This window comes from Salarias fasciatus (assembly GCF_902148845.1).
Source record: "Salarias fasciatus chromosome 23 unlocalized genomic scaffold, fSalaFa1.1 super_scaffold_20, whole genome shotgun sequence".
NCBI classification, from domain to species: domain Eukaryota; kingdom Metazoa; phylum Chordata; class Actinopteri; order Blenniiformes; family Blenniidae; genus Salarias; species Salarias fasciatus.
The window spans coordinates 7,549,473-7,561,424 of NW_021941230.1; the positions used below are offsets into that span (position 1 = coordinate 7,549,473).

Sequence of the window (11,952 nt, forward strand, 5' to 3'; positions counted from 1 at the left end):
TTAGCAGCCTGACAAACACACAGTTACATAAATATGTCAATTACGAAGCTTTTATGACAACAAAACGAGTTTAAAATCACAAACGACAGTATTCTGAAATCAAACTCGGACTACTTCAAAATAAAACCTCTAATTAGTCAGAGAATATGTTCCTGTAAGTTTCACACTTAAGTACAGCACAACAGTCACTTGAATTACGGTAAATATTTACACTGAGAACATCTTAAAACAGGATACTATTGGCTGGATTTGCTCAACCGTGCAAACTGAACAACTGACATGAATTCATTAGCCGTGTTAATTTTGAAAAATAAAACCACAAACTGTCCAGAAGTGTCCAACAACAAACATGACAACATCTGTGGTTCACCCACTTATAGGGGACGTGAGCTGGGTTTAGACCGTCGTGAGACAGGTTGGTTTTACTGATGAGTCATCAACGACCATATGGAGCAGAGAAATCCCTTTTGATTAGTTTTCTTTCATTTAATGATCACAGGTTTTATTCAGTGATATAATTCGAACACAAGATGCAGAGGCCACTGTCTTTCAGTCTGACAGGATTAAAAACTGATTAAAAAACCATTTCAAGTGGTCAAATGTGGAGTATTGATGTTGTATTGTTGATTTGACTATTTCAGGTGTGATTTTCTCCTTCTCAATGTCAATCACTGTTGATCAAGGGTCATTTGTTTTTCTCTCTGTGCCAGGAGAGAGAGAGAGAGAGAGAGAGAGAGATAGAGAGAGAGAGAGAGAACCTCCAACATAAATCAGACTGGTTTTAACTGAAACTTTACTCAGTTTGATTTCCTTCTTTGAAATTTGATTTCCAGGGAATTATCTTAAGAAAACTTCTCGTCATTATTAGAAAAGATTAAACAAGATCATAAAAAAAATGGAGAATAGGCTAATTAATGTGACATTGGGAGGAAAAACTCATTCTATTTGTGTTCTGCTCTTGGCTTCAGACCAGTTTCAGGACTGACTTCTGGCTAGGTTAAGGATGGAACTTAAATTAATTTCAGTCTTTGTTTTTGATTTACAAGAACAGAAAAATGTAGTTACAGCCAATTATCTTTACCAGTAATAATTGACATTTACAACAAGTATACAGTGTGTAGAGATTCACCTTCAAATCTCTGAGTAACTTAAGTCATCGTCAGTGAGCAGGTGGAGCAGACCAATCACTTTTATCGATTAGTTTTGCCATTTTTAATGATAACTGGTGTGGAGGCAGTACAACCATCCTTTTTGGTTCAAAATCTATTTACTGAGAAACATAAATAATGAACATTATAACAGCGAAGGAAAAATAATTCAGACATTTCCATAGTGCATACACATAAAACAAGAATATTCACACCCCCACCCAATCTGTCACAGAGCGATCAATGTCTCAATAAATCAAACTGAATTGATTATTTGTATTTTATCAAGTCTTGGAGCAGAAACACATTCAATTAGGAAGCAAGTGCAAACATTTGAAATAAGAAATAAATTAATGTCATTTGTGGGGAAAAAAAGAACTTGTTAGTAAAACTGCTGACAGGATTAAATATTGTTAAGATTTCAAATAAATAACGAACGTCTTACAAAAAAGAACGGAAGCATCGCGAGAGAAGCAAGACTTTTGAGAAAGCAGAGTAGGATTACTGGGACATGGACAAGGAATGGAAATGTATGGATAAGAGAAAACGATGGAGCAGCAAGGATGATTAGAGACATGAAGGAACTTGGGAGATACAAGACTGGACATTGATGGAAGACTGGACAATGAAGGAGGAAGGCTACGTCTGAGAAGATCTGAAAACGCTGAAAGCAAACAGGTTGGGTACACATCATCATGGACTTACACACTGATGTGGTTATGGACACAAACGTTGACACAAACAGTGATAAAATTTATGAATTGGAAACTGAGTTAGCACATAAGATTATAACACTTGAAGATTGTAATTATTATACAGCAAAACAGTTTAATACTAGAACGGATGATGTTTCTGATAAAGCATTTTCGATCATACATCTTAATAGTCAAAGTCTGACATGTAAATTTGAAAAAATTAGGGAGTTTTTCAGTGATCTTAAACGCACCTTCAAAGTAATAGCCATTACAGAAACATGGTTAAAGGACATACATATTAACAAGGTACACATTGACGGTTACAACATGTTTTATTTAAATAGGTTAAAGAAGAAAGGAGGAGGTGTTGCCCTCTATGTTGATGCAAATCTAAAATGTAAGATTGTGGAGCAGAAAACAACTGTGAGTGACTTAATGGAAATATTAACTATAGAAATCATTAATGACAAGGGTAAAAATATATTAGTAAGTTGTGTGTATAGACCGCCGGGGGCAGGTATTGACTCATTCACAGATAAAATCATTGAATTGTTTGAAAATGTTAATAAATCTGTAATCGTGTGTGGGGATTTCAATATAGATATTGGAAACCCTGCAGTAACCAACAATTTTAAAAATTATATGGAAATGGCTGGCCTATGCCCTATGATAACTAAACCAACCAGGATCACTAGTCACAGCGCTTCTATCATAGACAACATATATACAAATATATACGGTGAAATAATTAGTGGCATCTTCATAGTAGATGTAAGTGATCATCTCCCTGTGTTTCTAATCTATGAAAAATTGTGTTTTGATTTTGTGCAAGACAATACTCCAATTGTTATAAGAGATAAATCAAGTAAGGCTTTAGAGGCCTTTAAAGAAGACCTCAAAAAGCAAAATTGGGATCATGTATATGTAAGTAATTTAAATGATGCCTATAATTCATTTATGACTACATTCATAACCTTATATAATAAAAATTGCAAAATGATTAAAATTCGTGGTCAGGATAAGAGAAATACTCATTGTCCATGGATGACAAACGGATTGAAGAATGCATGTAAGAAAAAAAATTACTTATACAAGTTGTTTCTTAAATTGAGAACAAAAGATGCAGAGGTTAAGTATAAAAAATATAAAAATAAACTTGTATCAATTATAAGAATACAAAAAAAGGACTATTATACCAAATTATTGGACAAAAATAAAAATAGCATTAGAAATACATGGAGTATAATAAACACAGTCTTGCATAAAAACAAAGCTAAATCATATATCCCAAACTATTTCACAAAGAATAATGTAGATATCTTTGGTAAAGAGGAAATAGTGAATGAATTTAATGACTTCTTTGTGAATACTGGACCAACTTTATCACAGCATATTCCTAAGGTAAACACAGACAATGATTGTAATATAGCAGAAAATGTAAACAGTATTTTTCTGGAGAGAGTGCATGGGAACGAAATTTTGTCAATTGTGAATAAATTAGCGAACAAAAAATCCAACGATTATACAGACATGAATATGCTGCTGATAAAGAACATTATAGATGCTGTTATTGAACCTTTTACGTATATATGTAATCTGTCATTCACCACCGGACTGTTTCCTGACCATATGAAAGTAGCTAAAATAATACCACTATTTAAAAAAGGTAATAAAAATGATTTTTCAAATTACAGACCCGTGGCTTTGCTATCACAATTTTCAAAGGTATTAGAGAAATTGTTTGTGATTAGACTGAATAAATTTATTGAAACATACAAAATTTTAAGTCCCAGCCAGTATGGTTTTCGTGCAAATCATTCAACTGCAACAGCATTAATGGAGCTGACTGAAGAAATCACCAATGCTATGGACAATAAGCAATTTTTAGTAAGCATCTTTGTCGATCTTCAGAAAGCATTTGATACATTAGACCATGAGATACTTCTGCAAAAATTATACAAATATGGTATCAGAGGAGTCGCACATCAATGGGTCGCAAGTTACCTAAAAGATCGAAGTCAGTTTGTGGAAGTTAATGACACAAAATCCAACTTTTGCAATATAACTTGTGGGGTACCCCAGGGCTCAGTCCTTGGACCAATTCTTTTTCTCCTCTATGTGAATGATATTGTGTCTGCTTCAAATGTACTAAAATGTATTTTATTTGCAGATGATACCACATTGTTTTACACGGGAAAAAACATAAATGAGGTGTTACAAACAGTGGAAAATGAGTTTCAGAAAGTATTACATTGGTTTAATGCTAACAAACTATCTATAAACATTAACAAGACAAAATTTATGGTCTTTACTTGTAAAGAAAAAGATATTGGTGCAAGACTTTCCATTCAAGGGTTAGAGATCGAACGAGTGCACGAAGTAAAGTTCTTGGGTGTTTTAATTGATGAACATTTAACATGGAAATCACACACAGAACGTGTTAAAACAAAATTATCCCAAACTGTTGCTGTGTTACACAAGGTTAAAGAGTCTCTCAATAAGAATGCTTTATTACTGTTGTATAATTCCTTAATTATTCCACATTTGACTTACTGTATAGAAGTGTGGGGAAATGCATGTAAAACCTACCTTGATCCAATTTGCATTTTACAGAAACGTGCTCTTCGTGTTGTAAATGGCAGTGGATACAGAGCTCACACAAATCCAATTTCTTTACAATTAGGAACATTAAAATTTAATGAATTGGTTGAACTTAACGTTCTCAAATGTATGTATAAAGCTCACCAGAAAACATTACCAGAAAACCTGCAAAATAGATTCAAAAAGAAAGAAAGTAAGTATAATTTAAGAGGATCAGATTTTTTTTGTAAACCTAAGTTTAGAACTAAACCAAAGGAAAGGTGTATCTCAGTCCACGGTGTAAATCTATGGAACAGCCTTGAGTGTGAAATCAAAACCTCAAAATCCATCCATTGTTTCAAAAAGAGTGTGAAACTAATTCTGATGGATAGATACAAAGACGCCATGTAGGACATCTTTGAAATTTGTGTTGTATGATGACAACTTGTTTTTTTGTTATGTATTGTTTCTTTGTTATGTATTGAATGTAGCGCGCACATCGGAAGTTTAAAGGATTTCTGAATTGACAAGGGGCAGATATTATAAGCTTTTGCTTCTTTCTGTACCTTTTCATTCATATCTGTGCTGAAGTATGCAGATGCAAGTATGTTGCATTCACTTTTTGTTTTATTTAAATGAATGAAATAATAAATCAAATCAAATCAAATCAAATATTTGTCTTTACAGTGAAATAATTCTGCCACAATATGGAGACAGAGTCGACAGTCTTTAGTCTGAGAGGATTAAAACAATAAACAACACTTTAAAGCTGGGGTGGGCGATGTTGTCCAAAAGCACTTTTTGTCATACTGAGTGAAATGCTCCTTGCCCCCTGGGAGAAGTCAATACATTATGTGGACGGAAAAAGGTGCGGAAAAAATCTGACGACTGTAGCGGCCAAAGGACAGTAAAAACTCCGACAGCTCGAGACAGCAGTCAATCTGAAATATGTAATATTCCGCTCAAAAATGCAATAACTGAACACGGAATGAAAGTATCCAAAAATCCCAGACAATCTCTTGAGCAAAATATGCTGCCAGTCATTCATTCCAACAAAACTGAGTTTAACTGTTGGTCTGCCAGAGATCTGCCCATTCAAGGCAGGGTTTTGTTAAGCAAAGCAGCAGAGATGTGAAGAGAGCATCTGGTTTCTCTTCTCTAGATGTCTCCACACCCGCTTGTTCTCAACTCCATAGAACTCAAATTCAACTTAAAGAATAAACTTCATCAGAGTAAAAGATCAGTCCTCATCTGAAGGAGGTCTCAATCCACTGACTTCAACATCATTTCACCAAATTATGAACATTAACTGGGTTAAAAGATTTCTTACGTGTCCAAATGACATGTGGAATATTCTCCCAAATAACCCACTGAAGTCTCTTGGTGGTCTTAACTTCCTATTCTATTTCGTAGATGCTTAGCCCACCTACGGGCTAAGCACTGCGTGTTTGTCAAACAGCGTGTGTTTGTCTTTCAGTGGCTGTGAGTAGCAGGTCCTGGCCGGCTGAACACCATTGTTGGGAAGTCATTTTACACTGCGAGGACATTTTTGCCCAGTCCTCACAACGTACGTGATGTTAGATTTTTGGGTTAGGGTTAGAATTAGGCTTAGGTTAGGTTTAGGATATGGTTTTGGGTTAGCTGTGTGGGTATACAAGTGTGCGAGAGAGAAACAGAGATGAAGACGGAGAGAGATCGAGACAGAGAGTCATGCAATGTACCTTGTAACTGTATTCAGTTGACCAGTCAGCACCATGGACAGCACCATGCATACTTGATGCATGGGTGTGTGTTCGTGGCTGTCTTTCACACAACATACCTGATAACAGTGGTATTTCAGCACCATGGACAGCACTGTGTTTACTCTATGCGTTTGTGTTAGGGTGCGTCTTTCACAAATGTACCAAAAAACTGTATTTTACTTGAAACTTCAGGACCATGCACAGCACTATATTTACTCCATGCATGAGTTTCTAAGCGTGTGTGTTTGTCTTTCACACAATGTATCTTATGACTGGATTAAGTTGATAATTCAGCACCAAGGACAGCACTATGTTGACAATATGCGAACAGGGGTGTCAAACAGCAGGCCCGTGGGCCAAAACGGACTCAAGAACAATGGACTCAATACATCACTGAGATCCGAGCATCGGCGATGCTGCCATAAAAGCTGACAACCAACATTTCATTGCATTTTGCACCAGAAGCAGCATGAACACTAACTTCCAACTCCCCCATGATGCACCACTCAGCAGTATCTATGAGTCCGAATGTCTACTTGTCCCCAAGGATGGTGAAGCCACGACAGGCCCTTCTCTGTCTCCAATCAGCAAGTACTCGCTGCATTGTACATTGTTGTCATTTTCTGCAATAACTGTTTGGTTTTTTTGTGAAAATGTCAATATCTTCAAACATATCAACAAAGAAAAGTTTAAATTCAAAGGTTATTGTGAATTAAAATGGTTTTGTGAGAATCCCGAAATTCTCATCATCAGCACCATAATTCAAATTTTTAACCCACAGGTGTCAAAAACAGTCATGTGAACAGCTACTCTCGACTGAATGGTGACATCTGTGGAGCATTTAATAATATAGAATGACTGGACAACACATTAATGCTCCTCAGATTTTCCAGTGGCTGATAAGCGCACTGCTCAAGGGCCAGGAGGGAACTGTGATCATGACTGCAACACAGATTGTCCTCTCAGTCATAGTCATTGAACTGAACAAAAAGAAGTCATCCAATACGAAGATAATTACTATTATCTTACTATCGTAACAGCAGAATAACTATTGCAACAACACATCATAAGAGTAAAAACTCATCTGTTTCACAACGGTCTAAACCAGCTCATGTTCCCTATTAGTGGATGAACAATCCAACACTTTGTGAATTCTGCTTCACAATGATAGGAAGAGTCGACATCAAAGGATCATCAAACAACGTCGCTATGAACGCTTGGCCGCCACAGGCGAGTCGTCTTCCACCATTTGATGAAACTAAATTTCAACTTTTAAAAAATGTCAAGGTTTGTGTGGCTCAAGATGTAGGTGAATCATTTTGCTTCCAAATTGAAGCTAATGAAGTAAAACAATCCACCAAAAATCTTAATTTTTAAATTTCACACCCATTCTAACTAACTTTACCATGAATGTGTCAAACAACTGTTCTTCGTACAATAATGAACAGCAGACATTCCACACATGTCAGGATCAATGTATTGAGATTTCTTTGTGAGGCAACATCGCCAATACAAATCATGAAGTTTACAAGGACTGGCAAAGAGAATTGAAATGAAAAACACCAAATTTTAAGGACAACATACTTTATTCTCCCATGCAATGTTGCATAGAAAACACATTAGATGGATGAAAAATAAAGGTTACAGTTCCTTGGACTTCGTCATTGTCGACATTAGGGATGTGCGAGTACCGATACCAGGTATCGGTATCGGGCCGATACTGGCCTTATTTCAAGGTATCGGGTACTCGTGAAGGCTACCGATGCCAGCCGCCGATACTCACGGCAAGAAAACCCCACGCGTAGTAAGCCCTCCTCACCAGCAGTTGGCGGTAGTGCAACCAAATGGGATGCAAGCTGCCGACAAACATGAAAGAGGAAGAAGCTCCTCTCTGGAGCGCTGACAGGCGCAGGGCTTCACTGCAGCGGGCTGACTTCTCCATGAGTCTCATCCAGAGCAGAGACAACAGGATGAATCCAGAACGGCTGCTCGTCTCACCAAAACTCCGCCGGTGTGGAAATTCTGTTATATAAGTGAAAACGAGCCGAGCTTTGCAGAATGCTAACTCTGCAATGCTAAAATTGCTAAAGGAGGTGCGCGATGTTGTTCATGTACCACTAGTAATTTGTTTAAACACCTCAGGGCGAAGCTTGTGGACGAGAGTCTGACGCTGTTGTGCTGGAAAAAAGAAAACCCGGCAGCAACTCGACGGCAAACTCTGCAGAAGACCGAGAAACTGAAGAGCAGAGATCCGAGAGCAGCACAGAGAACACGAGCAACTCTTTAAACTTCTATCTTTGACTTTAGTTCATAAAAACATCATTAAAATTAGTACATTTAAAAACCTTAGTTTATGTAAAGTGTAAAACTCAGAGAAATTGTTTTATCTTGCACTTAATTTCATTTAAATAAGTGCAAACTCAGAGTTGCTTGTTTTATTTTTCAGACTATTATTTTGGACTTAAACGTAGTGGCTGGGCTGCCTTTTTATTGGAAATAAAATTCATTTTCAAAAATAATCTCATTGCATTATTTTACATTTTATGTATATAAAGTATCGGTATGCAAGTATCGGTATCGGTGAGTACTGAAGATGAAGTACTCGTACTTGGTATCGGTCTGAAAAAAAGTGGTATCGCACATCCCTAGTCGACATGAAAAGACTTGAAACTGATCCACCATGTGTTCCAAGCCCGAACAGGACGGTCGGTGTTCATCTGACACTCTTCTGTTGTGGGCCAGTACTCAACCCAGGTCTTCTCATCAAGCATGTACCAAAACCTGAAGAGTGGAAAACAACGAGCCAGATACACAGGAGCTCATGATGAACTGATGTGAGAATAGATTATATATATAGCAGAAAAGTCTGACGGCACGTACGTCTGTTCTTGGTCATCTCTGCGGATGTCTTGGGACGAGCCCATGATGAGATACGTTTTACCCTTTTGAAGACCTACAGCCCCTCTGCAGTGCTGATGGCTGAGGAACGAGCGCAGTTTACCCATAAGACCAACATCAGTGTTTCCTGCCATGATGACAGCACAGACCACTTCTTTTAATTCCATGTAAGAGACACGTAATGCCTTCCTGTTGGCACTACAGTCAATCGTTTGAGGAACTGCAGTTATATCACCATAAGTCAACTGCTTTTAGCTTGACTAACTTAACAAAGGCTCGTGTGATGAGCTGCAAGCAGTGACGAGTGGAGAGATTTTAGGATTACTAACAGGAGATTTATTAAGATCCTCTCTCTTACACATGTAAAATAGATCCGTGGATAAAACTGGAGGTATAAAGACTGTTTGGCCTTTAACAGACTAAAAATGTAAATAAAAAGGTATTGAAAGTTAAAGATACTCACCTTCTTTGATGACGTCCAGTATCCTCATAGCGTAAGTGTCTGTGGACAGATCAGCTACTGTCTCCTCCAGCTGTACTTTGTATGCTGTGTAAAAAGTGAGAGACTGATTTGTTGTGATATGTCCTTTCCCACATAGAGAGACACTTTCATAATTGGAGAGAAACTTTTTTTTTTTTTTTTTTTTACCAAACTCTCTTTTGTTGGTCAGTGTAGCCTCACAAATCTTAGTGCTTCGCTCATCATTGCTGATTTTGCCCTTCTTCTGCAGACTGCAGCTCCCTGGAAGCAAAAACATGAAGACGACGTGTGAATGTTCCGGTCTTCTGAGGTCAAGAAAGACAACCAGACAATGTTTTACTTTTCAGGGCACATCATCCAAATGGGTGAATCTCATTCACCTTCGGCGACGCATGTGCATTCACCACCTCTGCAGAACCACAGAGGCTGTCTGGCTCTCCTGTCTGGATGGTACAACTTCACGCATTTTGTTTCTGCTTCAACAAAGAAAGTTCATGAGGAACAGTTTTGCGCTACTGAACCATGGCGACTCGTGACCCAGAGACTCACCTTTATAGTATTCATAGACAGACACAGCCACCGGCTGTAAGACGCCCACTTTGAGTGTCTGTCTGACCCTAAAACTGATTTCCTCCGGTCGCATGTGAGAAACCTGTGGAGCGACGGGGGAACCTGATGTTATTGAAGCAACACCGTGGCGAGGAGGGGAGATGAGGACGGTGATAGAGATGGCCGCACCTTGTCAAGATAGATGATGAGCGAGCCTCTTTCTGGCAGCACGGTGTTCATCTCATGTTTTGCAATGGTGCGGGCTCGTCCCTGAGACAACTGTGTGCAAAAACACACACACACTCACATTGTAACTACAAGGTTGTTTTTACAGAAAGATGATAAAAAGAGAAAATATCTTTTGTTGGAGTTTTAAGACCACATGAAATGAAAACATTTCTGCAGTTTTTATCTTGCGTCTATAAGATTACATGTCCTACATCCAATAGTGCTCACAAACCTATATAAATTATGATTGCTCTGAATGTAAGCTGCAGGAGTGAATCCACATAGTGTTAAAGCAGTGTGATGCAGCCCTGCAGAGGACCTCTTTGGGGACGTGATCACAAACGGGGGTCCAAGTGTTGGTCTGAGATTATAAAAACCTAACAAGTACAATCTGGAGTTTGATTGGAGAAACTGGCTGAGAGAGTGGAGGGTCTGCAGTGTTTGGCTTCACTATAAACTTTTGACCATTCCACAGGCAATCTGGGGGGGAAGCAGATACTGACAGATATCCCAACAGGGTTGCACAGTGTAGCATTCAATACGCCAACTTTTAAACTTTACTCAATGTGGATGTTTTTGAAATTTCTCACCAGGTTCAAGTCGTCTGTATCCACAGTGAAGCCAGGCAATAATCCAATGTCCAAGATTGTCAAAGTGGAATCGCGCTCTTTGTCATTGTGCCTGTATAAAATGAAAAATAAGAGAGGAACTACAAAAAGTCAAACATGCTCACTTATCAAAAGACTGATTTCAAACAAGCAGGACCAGAGGTGAGCTTCACGTACAAGACACCTATTCTCAGCCGGAATACCTTCTCCTCAACATCCATTTTCTCTGAGAAAGGAAAGCATCAGATTACCGAAAACATCATAAACACAGGTAGGTTAACATATAGCAGAAACGGAAAGCAGCAGGTTACCTGGGATGAGCTCCACTGACATGTTGAACCTCTGACAGTCACTCTGTTTTTCTTGAGGCAGAGCATAGTACACGGACACCATCTGAAACAGATGGAAGAATAATGTAAATATAACAACGTTCACAAAAGCTTGAAATTATATTGAGGAAACACAAAGCTGATATTTCACTTTTACTATAGCTGCTCCTGATCCTGTGGCTCTCACTGTCATGTTGTGGTTTATACCATTACTCTGTTGAGAATTTTAGATGTACACACACACACACACACACACACACACAAAGAAAGGTTAGAAGGCATCACAGGCGTGTTTTCTGAGTGTGAATGGAGGAGTGTGCTTCCACCTTCAATGTTCTTGTGAGGCGGTGGTTTCTTCTGTTCACGTTGAACTTGTAAGGCTTCGGCTTGCCCGGCATCAAAATGTCCACATTCAGGTCGTACTCTGGTTTTACAGCACTGAACCAGCACTCTGATAGAGCCTGGTACACCATGAGTGTCGCCTGGAGAGAAAACAAGGAGGAAGAAAATGTGAGGCGAAGGCGATGAGTAAACAAAGAAAGTCCACGGAGGACAAAGAGTGGAGGAAGTTTTGTTGTACCTGGGTTGATCCATAGCCTCCGCCCACAAGCTGCTGCTGGGTGAACCATCTCACTACAGGCCTGGCATCTTCAAAAGCCTTCATGAACAGAAGAGTAAAATTCAGGTTCCTCAG

The 11,952-nt window shown here is 38.5% G+C and overlaps 1 pseudogene; it reads right to left on the minus strand.

Annotated features, from left to right (window-relative positions):
- Positions 1–1,849: 1,849 nt before the first annotated feature.
- LOC115383620 (complement C3-like) lies at positions 1,850–11,922 on the minus strand (annotated as a pseudogene).
- Positions 11,923–11,952: the final 30 nt, after the last annotated feature.